The sequence below is a fragment of the Mesoplodon densirostris genome, chromosome 17 (genome assembly GCF_025265405.1).
Source record: "Mesoplodon densirostris isolate mMesDen1 chromosome 17, mMesDen1 primary haplotype, whole genome shotgun sequence".
In the NCBI taxonomy this organism is placed as follows: domain Eukaryota; kingdom Metazoa; phylum Chordata; class Mammalia; order Artiodactyla; family Ziphiidae; genus Mesoplodon; species Mesoplodon densirostris.
In genome coordinates, this window is record NC_082677.1 from 17,494,108 (window position 1) to 17,508,497 (window position 14,390).

Sequence of the window (14,390 nt, forward strand, 5' to 3'; positions counted from 1 at the left end):
TTAATGACAAAAATTGTGTGACGTGAACAAGTGTTACTGCTTCTTTGTCAAGAAGAAGCTGGATGAGGATATTAAAGGGAAAAGATCATCTGAGAAGCCACCTCTATGGAAGACACCTCCTTGAATTCCTTAACAGAGAAGTTAAACAGCAGACCAACAAGATGCTAGATTAAGACCTCCCATTTTGGAGAAAACCGTGAATCCCCATCCTTAGATTTAGCCCTGTTTGGAAGCCCACTCCATGACCACACTATTAAAACATGTCAAATGGAAGAAAAGTTGGTGGATTTGTATACGTATATCAAGATGGGTCCTTTCAAAGAACTACATGTTTTGCATCCTTGGGACACTGAAATTTAATGTTTCATCTATAGACTGTTTTCGTGTTCACGGTTTATTTTAGACAGCAAATTTTTAATTATTTCAACAGTTCAACTCATCAAGTAGTTCCCAAGGACCTGTGTATGCCAGGCTCTGCTCTCGGCACAGGAACAAAGATGAAGGTGCCATACTGAGACGTGAGTGCCCCAGCATTCAAGGAGACTACAGGCATTGGTGATCACCGGGGCTAAAGGAGGTCCTCCTGGGGTGACTGGTCCCGAGTGGGAATGTCACATCAGATCACAAACTCAAAGGATCTCAATGGGGTGGTGCAGGTCAGGCAATGACTGTGCACACATTATCAGGACTCCCTCAGCTGGCTTCTAGATAGGGTTGACTCCTCAAAAACCTTTTTGGCTGTATTGGTTGTTTCATTAAATAAACCAATACTCAGCACCAACTACATCAGTGTTTATCATCCCACTGGCTGCAGGCACTGATGGCTCCAGCGAGAACTTTTTCCCTTCTGATCCAGAGTCCCAGGACAAATGATAAATATCTTGTGTGGGGCTATGGTTCTCGCTCAGGGTCAGGCCGACAGTAGATGGCAGAGCTTCACTGAAAGATCTGCTGATGTGAGTGCGTCCATCACATCCTTTGGTGGATGTACACGTGCACATCAGCCTTTTGGTGACAGGCTCCCTCTCCTCTATACCTCCAGCTACCAGCATCTTCCCAAGTCTGCATCTAGCTGATGGTGCTGCTGCAGCTGGGCATGGCCTGAGCCTAATTAAGCAAAACATCAAGACTCCAAGAGGGAGGTAGGGAGTGGGAGGCTTTCCCCACTGGGATGCAGGAGAAGTTGGTGAGACAGTGGACACTATGCAGTCAACTTCAGATCCCAAACTGGGGGGGAGTGTGCCCCTTTGGTGGCTTAGCAATCCCACCCGGAGAACAAGTGCACAGCAAACTGATGGCAGGGCATGCTCATCAAAGAACCCATTAGTTTGCAGGATTGGTGATTTATGCCGTCACCAAAGTAATGATACTATGGGCAAACTACCTAGTTTGCTACTGCCTGCCTTTCCTCTCCAGCTGCAAACGCAAACATGTCTCAACCTCCTCAGAAACAGACAGGAAGCATTCCCTCTACAGGGACCACCACAATACTGAATGTGGGAAAGACACAGGGCTCAGCTCATCCAGGGCTCCTTATTACAACCCACCCACACCCTCCCTCCTGAATAGGCAGACAACTACCACTATTTTCATCCCCAAATAAGGCTGCAGCCCAACTGTCCATGTGAGACATTTCACTGCTAGGAAGGAGGAGTTCCTCCAGTCTTCTCAGCTTTACCTTCTTATTCTCCAGGAGCTTGCAAGGAAATGGGAAACTTCAGTTCCTGAGGAGTACTTATTTGGGGGGAAGGGAGTAAGCAAGGCCATGTGTAAAGCATGTGCATGTATAAATTGTGTCCGTGTATAATAGTCATGCTGCTAGAAGAGGACAAGTAAGAATTTGGGTACAAAACACAAATTTTAAAATTTCACTTATTTCAGTTAGGTTTCTGGGTTTTTGTATTATTCTTTTTTTCTATTTTCTTCTCTACATGAACCAAGAAAGAGGATGGCATTGAGAATGTGTTTATAAAGAGGCTTTTCTAATATTTCCACCTTCTTGGAGATGCAGCAGGAGGAGAAAGGAAGTTGGTTTACTTCATACTAGACCTTAAAAAGGTCCAATATCTTCGTATATCCTGAGCAGATGTGAATGGTGATGGTTCCAGCATCCTGGACTAAGATTCCCCCAGTTTCCTCTGAGGCAGCCAATCCCCCACCCCCACCCCCGCCCTCAACTAAAACAGATCTGAAACTCAGAAAGGCTAACAATCCCTGCATTTAAAAATATATTTTCAAGCCGTCCAAGGACTTTATTTCCTTCCTCAAAAAAATAAGAGCCTCTAAATTTATTCCGTGAAGAGGCAAAGAAAAAAAAAAGAGTATCTTTTCAGTACCCTGCAGTCTGTGGACGACCCCAAAACTGAATATACTTGGTCGTGACTATTTGAAAATTGCACTGTGACACTTGTAAGGGTGAACTGCTCTATTCGTGTCTTTCTTTCCCTTCAATATGAAATGAAGATAAACAGTGAAAGTGGCATTGTATTGGCTTGTTTAAACATCAGACTCTCCTCTTAAAAATACTGTTAGTATGAAATTTTCCTGACATGATTTTAAACCCCAGGGTGTACCCCGCTAGCTCTACACCAGAAGGTACTGTTGACTGCCAAGAGCCATTAATCAGAAGAAGAAATGGATGCACAGCGTCCTGGAAATGGTGTGGGGATTCTGCTGCTGTGCAGACAGGCTCCCCTCCTCTGCCCCATTTCCATCCAGGTCCCATCTGAGGACACAGAACCCCAAACAAAGCACACTCCCTCCCAGCAGCAGTGGGAGCCATGGGGGGACAGCAGGGCTCAGGGAGACCCTGTGGCATTCTGAATCCCTAGTGACATAACTGGGTGTCACCACAGCCTGTGGATAGCAGAGGAAGGGCAGAAAGGGGCATAATATGTGCTTACACTGGCCTGAGACTAGGCAAACTCCAGGGACCCTTCCAGGCCATGTCCCACAATCCCCAGAGGCATCGTGTCCCTGTCAGCTTTGGGAAAGTGAACGCCTATATCATCTTGGTTGAAGTGGACCCTGGGCACTCACCCAATAAGCCCAGGTTGCTTTCCTGACAACTCTTTATTCTTTCATGACATGTGAATGGTAAAGGAAAGGAAATGGTGTTAGAAGGTAAACAGGCTACTTTCATTTATAGATTGATATTTTAGAACAAGGCTAAACTAAATTATTTCAAGGTCTTAGATTTAATTTGTGCCATCAGTAACCAAACATTTTCAAGAGTTAGCGGGTATAATGAACTGAAAACTAAGACAAAGATACTATCAACATTCAGACCACATAGAGGGTACAGAAAGAGAGGGCAGTTAGAAAAATATCCGACCAAAACATAGTCAAGTCATCCTTCTAACCTTTTTATTTTATACCTGGGGTAGGGCACGGGGAGAGGTGATGTTAGCTTTTGGTTTTTTGCTTGCAAAAGCACATTTCATTTTTGAGCCGGGCTGTGCCAGTTAGTGACATAATGTCCACACGGTAATATGATATGGTAAGCACAAATGCGGTGAACAGAACAGACTGTGGCCTGCCAAAGACAGGCTCTGTCCATATATCAACAGGAATGGCCTGGAACTCAGGGAGTGAGCATTTTGAAGCAATCGCACATGAATTCACCTTCAGGAGATTAGAGGCTGATGTCACCAGGAGAGTGAAGTCATCAGAAATGACCTAAACTGATGGGACGCTGCCAGAACAAAGCCACACGGTGCAGACACACAGCTTAACTCTTTCTGGTCTTAAGAGTTCTCCAAGGAGGCATTTTGTTTTGGTGAATGTGAGGGGCTTTCAACAGAGACACAAAGCCAATATGGCTCTCAGTAGCCTTGGCATCAGCCACTGTCACTTAATGGAAGAGGTCTGAAAACAAATAGCTTCCACTAACCAAATGCCCTAGAGGTTAGCCCCCATCTTTTCATCCCAGAGTTCTACTTTTTCTGGATAGATCCCCAGGGGAATAGTACTAGCAGGCTTTTAATAAATAGCAACTGATTTGGAGGGGGTGGATTGTTAACAACAGCAGGTTCCCAGAATGGAATAGCTGGGCCCCCAGAATGGTAGTAGGATAACATTACAACAAAACCATCTCTCTGAAAAACAGCTGGCTGCCTGAGTCTGTCTGTGACTCTCAGTGGAGTTCTCCATGAGCCAGTGAGCAATAAAATGTTGGGCCATCCCTGACCCCCTAGAGTTGCCTAGCATCCAGGAGTCATCCTCTTCTACTTGTGACCCTCATTCTTGAAAACCAGTGTCACTTGCTTGTTTCACGCCCTTCTAATACTACCCCTTGGCTACTGGAGATGTCATAAGGGCAATCATACCTTACTTAAGTAATAGCAACATAACTGCAAAAGTTACAAGTTAATCAGACACAGGAAATACCTTCAGATAAATGCACCCCTTTCTAGGCAGTGGTTATATTAACACTGAGTCATCAAAACAGGCTAGAGAATAATCTGCTGGAGGATTTTCAGAGGCAGGAGGTTGAACCTAGGGATGAACCTAGGTTTTGGAATCTAGAATCCATAATAAAGTGGGATGGAATGGGCAAAAGCACCTTACAATCAGAAAAGTATTCACTGAAGAATATTGTGATATTGTGATGGTCCTCTACAAAGCAAGGATAAGGAAGCAACATCGAACGGTATGACCTGCAACTGAATCTACTTTTAAATAATCCAAGTTATTATTTTATTTTAAAAAAAAAAGTATGACCTGAATGAGTAGGCAAACTGGGAGCATGACTGCCTACGTGGAGTGGTGGGAGTTATGCACAGAAAGTCTCCTTCCCCTATACCTCTCTCTCCTTCCTACTGCCTGTCACGTGCCTAAAAATCAAACAACCTGCCTTAAGTCTGTGCTTTTCACATTTTTCTCATTACCACCCATGTAAAGAATACAAATTTTACAGCACTCTTCAGTACCATCTCCTACATACACAACCGAAACAGAAATTCTGCAAAACCAATACTTTCCCCACTCCCTAAGATGTGCGCTGATAGTTTCTACCCTGTTTCATTCTATTTCATTTTTCATTTCTGGTCTGATCCATTAATTTAATTTAACAACCATAAATGGGTCAAGAGTCACAATTTGAAAAGTACTGAAATTCAAGGCCATTTAGGAACATAACAGATAAAATACGAATTAAGGTGTTCACGGTAAGGAAATAGGATCCTTAGGGGGAAACCCCACAATGCTTTAAGGCAAAGTGGGAGCCAGGAAGTGGGAGGCTGGGACCACGTCATGAATTACCTTGGGCTCCCAGTGGACACCCTCTTCAGAGCCCATCAATCTTCTGACTACATAACTCCTCCTCTATTCATCCATTCCCAAATTCATCCACAATCACAGAAAGATAATGCACCCTCCTGCATAGAACCTAACGGAAATCATTGTGCATAGTTTATCTTAAACCACTTCAAACCAGCGAACTGAAGATCAAAGAGACAATGACCAATGAATGGACTGAAACCATCATGAAGCTGAGACTGAAGTGGGCCAGTTTTCTGGATATGAGTCAAATCACACTGAGGCGAGTGCACTCTTATATCTACTTGACAGTAAATGGAAAAGTTAGCTCCACTTTCTCACTTTAAAGTATCTATAACCAGTCGTCAGGGCTGTTGGCTTTGGAAGCTAGGGTTGGCTTTCAGTGCTACTGAAACACCTTGAAACACCATGAGATTTACGTTGACTCTATCTTGGACTATTGCACAAACTACTGTAACCAAACATTTTCAGACATTGGGTCAATTTTTAAAATACAGTAAATATTTACTGAGCCCTTACTAGGCTAAACCCTGTAATAAATTTGTGGAGCCTTTTACCTGATTGATAATCCAGGTGTTTGACTGAACTAACAGAACTCAGAGGTGTGGTTATGCTAATTACTATAGCTCTGAACCTGAACAGCCTTCAAGACCCTGACAAAATTTATGGGTTTTTTAAATACTGTTCAACATTCATTGCACTGCAACAAAATGTTACTATTGATCCTTTGGATGTACTTTACTAAAATATCAATAACTTTCAAACATTCAAATCAATGTCAGAATAATTCATTGACTGCCAAAGGAAGCAATTCATGTATCTTAAAAAGGGGACTAGGGCTTCCCTGGTGGCGCAGTGGTTGAGAGTCCGCCTGCCGATGCACGGGACACGGGTTCGTGCCCCGGTCCGGGAAGATCCCACATGCTGCGGAGCAGATGGGCCCGTGAGCCATGGCCGCTGAGCCTGCGCATCTGGAGCCTGTGCTCCGCAACAGGAGAGGCCACAACAGTGAGAGGCCCGCGTGCCGCAAAAAAAAAAAAGGGAGGGGAACTCAAACTGGTTAGTTTCACTTTCTATTTACATTGAGACTACTTTCCTGTGTACTTGCCTTAAAATCTAGAATGAGTGAGAAATTTAACCTAGTTTTGAAATTAAAACCCATGTTTGTTTGCCTTTTTTGAAGTATTGCATCAGCCAGTAGGAGAGGTAGCATGCAGGTCCATCCCTAATATGTATAAGATCCAGGCAAGAACACATGTGGAGACCAGGCCCAGGGAGCCCCTTTCTTTGCTCACCCAGCTCTGAGCTGCACCTGAGGGTCATTGATTACATGCATGTGGACACTGTAGCCAGCACGTGCAGGCTCTGTCCCCTCTCATTCCACTTCCAAATACAGCCACTCTTCAGACCTAGGTGTGCGCACACCAGGGTAGACATAGAAGTCTAGGTGCTGGTCTCAGAGCATAGTCTAGAAGTGGGTTGTCAGGGTAGGGGTGAGGGATTGGTCAGAGGTGGGCCAGAATAGGCATGGGGTCCAAGGAAGGAGCCCTAGGTGCCCAAAACCTAAGGGAGGAAGGAGTGGCAATTACTGTACTAGTATTAATACATTCAAACTAATGCATTCAATGTGCTACTATCTTCACATGTGACATCCACAGCCAGCTAATGAAACTCTATCATGACATCAACAGAACAAGCATGAAGGCATGCCCAGCCCTAACTTAGAACCCAAGTTCTAGCATATTAACTCTTAGGAAACAAAACAAAAATAAAACCAGATTTGTTTTTGCCCAAGTAGCATTTTTATTTTTTTTAAAAAAAGCTAATATTTCTCATATACTCATTTTTTTTTAAACAAGGCATTTCAGTTTGGAACCCGTTTTAATCTGGCCCTGCTTTGAGCAAGTTCATAAAGATCTTAATACCTGACGTTCTCTTTTGCTGTTGAGGTACCCTGCCCATTTTCAGGGAGCATGGAGAGAAGAATGACTGGGAAATGCACAGAAAGCAGATCTTTTTCAGCAGGTCTATATGTGAGAGGAATGGGGGAAGGAGAAGACAGGCGCTATTTAAGACCACGTCTCCCGACATCAGCTGGTATATCATAATAGCTTGTCTGTTAAGAGTGTCAAATAACCCATAGGAAAGAAAACATTCCTCAAACACCTGTAAGTCCATTCCAGGGGGCAGATATGGCATCCTCTCCCTCCAGGGACCACTGCAAAGCTAAAATCAACAATTAAGAACAGCTGCAGCCTTGCAACCAGCTGCCCTTGCTAACCCCCTTGGAGGGAGGGGAGGGAGAGTTCTAAGAGGGGTAATCAGCAGAGAAGACTGAAATTACTCTTTGCGTTACTTTCTCCTCTTGTAAAATGTGTTGAAACTTCCCCTGTATGCTGAAGAGAGTCCCAAGACTGCTTTTTAATTTACGAAATGTTCTGTAATATTTCCAAGCCTTATAGACTCTGGTGATTTCTAATAGTTCTTTTCACAGAGCTGGGGTTCAACAGCTTCAAAGTGCTGCAGGAAAAGATTCAAATGTGCAAGGAAATTCTGTTGCATTTGAATAAGTTCCTTTGGGAAGAAATCACTAAAATTCGTCATTCGGTCACAAGCTGTGGGACCTCTCAAGAGCTAAGAAGAGTCCAACAGCCATTGACAAAATTATATGTGTGGTAAATTCTCTCAAAGGAGTTGACTTGCCCACAAGTCAGAAAAGGAAGAAGAGCCACAGCCAGGTGATGGGAAGACTAAAGTGATGAATAGTGGTTCATAGGTATCTTAGGAGAGTGAATATGAGGACAAAAAGAATTTCAGGGTTGTTCTAGAAGACTAATTTAAAAAATCATCTGAGAAAATGAAAATCATCTGAGAAAATTGCTTGCTACCAATGGCTTTTTTTTTGAACACTATCTCCCTGAGGGAAATGGCAGGAAAGCCATCAGCTAAACCATGTATCATGAAGAGGGAGAAAGAATCAGAAAATAGGTTATTTAGAACATTCTCCTCCTCTTCTTCCAGGTCTTTCGGGCAGCAAAATGGGGAGTTAAATGAAATTATCTCATGCACCTTCTAGTCTCTTAATCTTGTTCAGAGTGAAAACCTGTTTCTGGTTGCATTTCCCCCACCCTTTTTGCCTATGGCCCTTCTGCTAATGGAGATGTTTATGTGGGATTCACATAAACCTAGGATTCACTCAATTTTCTTTGAGCTTCTCCATTTCACTTTTAAGTAAATTAGGTCACCTTATCAGCACAAATTGTGACTTAGGAGAAGACAGAAGAATAAATCAGTTTTGAAGGCCCTTTTGCTGTGGATGTCACATGCCTGTCTGGGCGTTTTGGCAAACTTATTAGTGTTGGTGATTTCTTCTTCTTGCCCATGCTAGGACTTGATAGTGTGAAATATAAAAATAAAACAAGTAGTGAAAAGTTGATTCTCACATGTCTGATATCTTGTTTATATGCCCAGGTTGTCTGTTTTTAAAACAAAAGCACTCTCATCTGTGAATCTGTCAACAATTCATAGGTCGAAGACACTGCCCTCTATTTGTTTTGCTCTGTCATTACACTCCAAATGTCTGGTGCAAATTTTTTGGACCTGAGAAGTCAACCTATTCGAAAAGTTTTTGTTTAAATTTTTAAGAAAGCTAATGGCACCTAATCAAGAAGACTCTGTAGAACTTAAGAAAATAATTCAAGAATAACTCAGTTCTAATATTACAGACTTCTGGGGACATCCAATATAGTTTATCCCTTCTCTTTTGATTTACCATTATTTCACTCCTTTCCTAAAGTCATTCATGTTAACAGATGTCAACCAGTTTGGATTTCTGTATTTCACAAAAGTAAGGGGCATCCAGCTCTCTCTTTAATTTCCAGCAAAAGCTTATTAAGGTTTTGAGGCTGTCATGAGACTGTAACTTGCTGATCTCCAACTACAGGAATGTCATTGACCAAGGTCTCTAACTGCTGCACTCTGATACCCACTGTCACATCTGTACCAAGGCCACTCTTGCCACAGGCTGCTCCCAGTCAATGACTAGGTGTGGCAGGTAGTCCTGTTCTGGGGAAGCAGACTCCCCTGATGGCCAGTGTTGGCTCAAGGGCTCCCCAGTGGCTATGCTGAACCTTTCTTAGGCTGCAAGTACTCTTCCACCCAACCGTCCTTCCTTCTCTCTTTCACTTGTGGTTAGACTTGCATCATAGTCTGACGGCTCTGCCAGCTCCTTCTCCATTTTCTCTCGCACAGGTGTTCCCCTAATAAAATCCTTGCACAAATCCCCCTAATAAAATCCTTGCACCATCCTGGTGGCTACTTCTCAGAGACACTGGCTAATGCAGCTTGATTTTTCATTCTTGGTCCTTTACAATAAATATGGAAAAACTAGGGTATTAGTATACAAATATACGTTTCTTACTTTCTGCACAGTCTAGAGGAAACAGACAAAACCAGTGTAGTAAGGAACAGATGATCTCACTAGAAGAGTTACTAGGACCTTCATTCCTGTTCAGTCCAATTCTAGCAGACAAGGGAATAAGAGGAACCATCAATTTCCCTGAGTTGCACCAATGTAATTCCAGCTGTGACAGCAAAAGCCATGGAGCTCTGCTCATCTGATAAGTGGGGAAGGTTATCACTTCCTATCTTATTCCTTCATCTCCACTAGTTTTAGAAGAATTAGCAACTAAGTCAGAACTTGCTCGTTGCCTACACAATGTCCATTCTCACCTTTTTTCTTATAAGGAAAATCTCAATTTTATTCAGGGTACAATATATATAGCTAAAAATACTACATTTTCCAGTCACTCTTGCAGCTAGAGATGGCCATGTGACATAGTTCTAGTCAATGAGATGTGATGAGAAGTCACTGGTCGGGGCTTATAGGAAACCTCTTTAAAAGAGAGTCAACTAAAGGGTTTTGCGTATGTAAAATGATAAATTGATTCTAAAATGTATGTGGCTTATACAACAAACCCACAGTTAACATCATACTCAATGGTAAAGATTTGAAGGCTTTTCCTCTAAAACCAGGAAAAAGACAAGAGTGCCCACTCTCACCACTCTTATTCAACATATTACTGGAAATCCTAGCTATAGTAATTAGGCAAGACAAAGAAATAAAAGGTATCAAAATCAGAAAGGAAGGAGTAAAACTGTCATTATTTGCAGATGATATAATCTTATACATAAAAAATCCTTAAGACTCAAACAAGAAACTGTTGGAACTCATCAATAAATTCACTAAACTTGCAGTATATAAAATCAACATACAAAAATCAGTTTCATTTCTGTGCACTAACAACAAAACATCTGAAAAGAATAAATAAAACTATCTCATTCACAACAACAGCAAAAACAATAAAATACATAGGAATAAATTTAACCAAGGACGTGAAAGATTATACAATGAAAACAAGACTCTGATGAGGGAAACTTAAGAAGACACAAACAAATGAAATGATATTCCATGTTCATGGATCTGAAGAATTAATTGTTAAAATGTCCATAATACCCAAAGCAATCTACAGATTCCATGCAATCTCTATCAAAATTCCAATGGAATTTTTCAGAGAAATAGAAAAAACAATCCTAAAATTTGTACAGAAACACAGAAGATCCTGGATATCCAAAGCAATTCTGGGAAAGAAGAACAAAGCCAGAAGCATCACACATCCTGATTTCAAACTATACTACAAAGCTATAGTAATCAAAACAGTATGGTACTGGCATAGAAATAGACACATAGACCAATGAAACAGAAGAGAGAGCCCAGAAATAAACCCCTGCGTATATGATCAACTAATATTTGACAGGGATGCCAACAACACTCAATAGAGAAAAGATAGTCTCTTCAACAAATGGTGTTGGGAGAACTGGATAACCTAATGCAGAAAAATGAAACTGGACTCCTATCTTAAACTACTCTCAAAAGTTAACTCAAAATGGAATAAAGACTGAAACATAAGACCTGATTCTTTAAAACTCCTACAAGAAAACATAAAGAAGAACTTCCTTGACATTGGTCTTGGCAATGATTTTTTGGATATTACACCCAAAGCACAAACAACAAAAGCAAAAATAATCAAACGGGACTACATCAAACTAAAAAGCTTCTGAGTAGCAAAAAAAAAGATTCAACAGGGACTTCCCCAGTGGTCCAGTGGTAAAGAATCCGCCTTCCATTGCAGGAGGTGCAGGTTCGATCCCTGGTCAGGGAACTAAGATCCCACATGCCACGGGGCAACTAAGCCTTCACACACCACAACTACTGAGCCTGCGTACCTCAACCAGAGTACCCACATGCCTCAACTACAGAGCCCCCATGCTCTGGACCCCACACACCACAACTACAGAGCCCACGCACCCTGGAGCCCACATACCACAACTAGAGAGAAGCCCACGCACCACAATGAAAAAGATCCCACATGCCTCAATGAAGATCCCACATGCTGCAACTAAGACCCAATGCAGCCAAAAATAAATAAATAAAATAAATAAATATAAAAAAAGAAATATTCAACAAAATGAAAAGGAAATCTACAGAATGTGACAAAATACTTGTAAGCCATATATTAGATCAGGGGTTAATATCCAAAATATATAAAGAATTCACATTCCTCAATAACAAAAATATTAATTAAAAAATGGGCAGAAGAACTAAATAGACATTTTTCCAAAGAATATATTCAAATGGCCTACAGGTACACGAAAAGGTGCTCAATATCGCTAATCATCAGGGAAATGAGAATTAAAACCACAATGAGATATCACCTAATTTACAATAACATGCTGCAGTGCTATAGGGAAAGGATGGTTTTTTTCAATAAACAGCATTGGTTCCACTCAGAAAAAAATAAATCTTCACTGCCACCTCACACCATACATAAAAACTAATTCCAGAAACATCGTATATCCAAATGTAAAAGGTAAAACAATAAAGCGTTTAGAAAAAAACACAAGAGAACAAACACTTTCATGACCTTGGAATGGACAAAGAGTTTTAAATAGGCCCCAAAAAGCACTAGCCATAAGGAAAAACATTGATAACTTAAACAATATTAGGAACTTCTGCTCATCAAACAGATACCATTGAGAGAATAAAAAGGCAACTAACAGTGAGGGAAATATTTATAATACATGTGTATAACAAAGGATTTGTCATGGACTGAATTATATCACCCACAAAATTCACATGTTGAAGCCCTAACCCCTAATACTTCAGAATGTGACTGTATATTTAGAGACAGAGCCTTTAAAGAGGTAATTAAGTTAAAATTAGGCCATTAGGGTGGGCCCTAACCCTGTCTGACTGATGTCCTAATAAGAAGAGGAGAGTAAGACACACAGACAGACAGCAGGGGCACCCATGCACAGAGGGACAACCATGTGAAGAGACAGCAAGAGGAAGGCCACCTGCAAGCCAACAAGAGAGGCCACAGGAGGAACGAATCCTGCTGACACCGTCATCTGGGACTTCTAGCCTCCACAGCAAAAAGAAATCAATTTCTGTTGTTTAAGCCAAACAGTCTGTGGTATTTTGTTACCATAGCCCTAGCAAATTAATACAAGACTCTCATCCAGAAGATATAGAGAGCTCTACAAAACAAAATGACAAACCCAGTGAGAATAGAACAAAAAATTGTGAACAAGTATTTCACAAAAGAGAATATTCAAAAAGCTAATAAACTTATACATAGAAAAAGTTGTTCAACTTTAGTTGGTTCACTAGTTATCAGAGAAATAAAAACTAAAAACACAATATGAGACTATTACACACCCACCAGAATGGCTAAAAGACAGATAATACCAAGTGTTGACAAGGATGTGGAGCAACCGAAAATTTTACACATTGCTGTGGGTTAGTAAATCAGTACAAATACACTGGGAAATTGTTGGGCAGTATCATAGCTAAACATAAGCATAATCTGTAACTCAGAGGTTCTTCATCTAGGAATATATCCACAGAAATGTGGACATTTGTTCACCAGAAGACTTGCACTGGAACAGTCATTGAAGTACTATTTATAATAGCTAAAACCTGCAAGCTATCCAAATGTCCACCAATACTGGAGTGGATTTTTAAAAATTTATATTCATGCATTGGAATAATATAGCAGTGAGAATAAATGTTCTACAATTACATGCAACAATATGGGTGAATCCCACAAACAACATATTAAACATAGGAAGCCAGACACAAAGGATTACATGCTATATACACTTCCATAAAGTACAAGATCAGGCAGAAATAATCTATGCTCTTCCTTTGGGTGTAGAAGATGGACTTTGGGGGCAGTAAAAAAGACTCTAAGGTACTGAGAGTGCTCTGGTTTTTGCTCTGGGTGCCAGTTACATTGACATGTTCACTTTGTAAAAATTCACCAAGCTATACACTTGTGATTTGTAAACTTTTCTGTATGTATGTTATATTACTATAAAGGTTTTATGAAAATGAAGGAGCCAACTCATTTAGCTTGCACTCTTTCCTTCACCTTTAACCCTTTTCCTGCCTGAAACACAGTTGTGATGCCTGACGTGGAACTATGAAGTGACAAGCATGAGAACAGAAACCACATGCTAAAGACTGCTGGGCAGAAAACAGAGGTAGCCTAGGGGATCCTTGAGTGCACTGTGAAGCACTTCCTGCCTTCTTGTTCCACAAGAAAAATTAAAACCGTAACTTGTTTAAGCCACTAACTAGTCAGGTTTCTGTTATTCACAGTTATATGCAGTGCTAATCGATAAACCAGTTTCTCAGCAGCTTCCGAAAAAAATGAGGTAGATGAAAAAGAAAATATATAATGCACCTGATGACCAAAGGTAAAGATTGTGAACAAGGATGATCTGGACCAACTCTGAGCCTGCCCCATCCTTCCTGGGTGTTTTTGTACGTAAGTATCACTCTGAGCTAGTCTCCAGGCAAAGGAATTTAAATTCATAGGGATGCTCTCTCTGGAAGCCTTTAAGAGAGAGCTGAAACAGGCAAAGAATTCAGACATCAGTATAATATCGTAAATGTATATGAATCCTGCAAAGAAAATAAGTAACTTTATGTTCGTTTTATTAACTAGCAATGTGGTATATAGCTCAAATGCTGTAACATAATG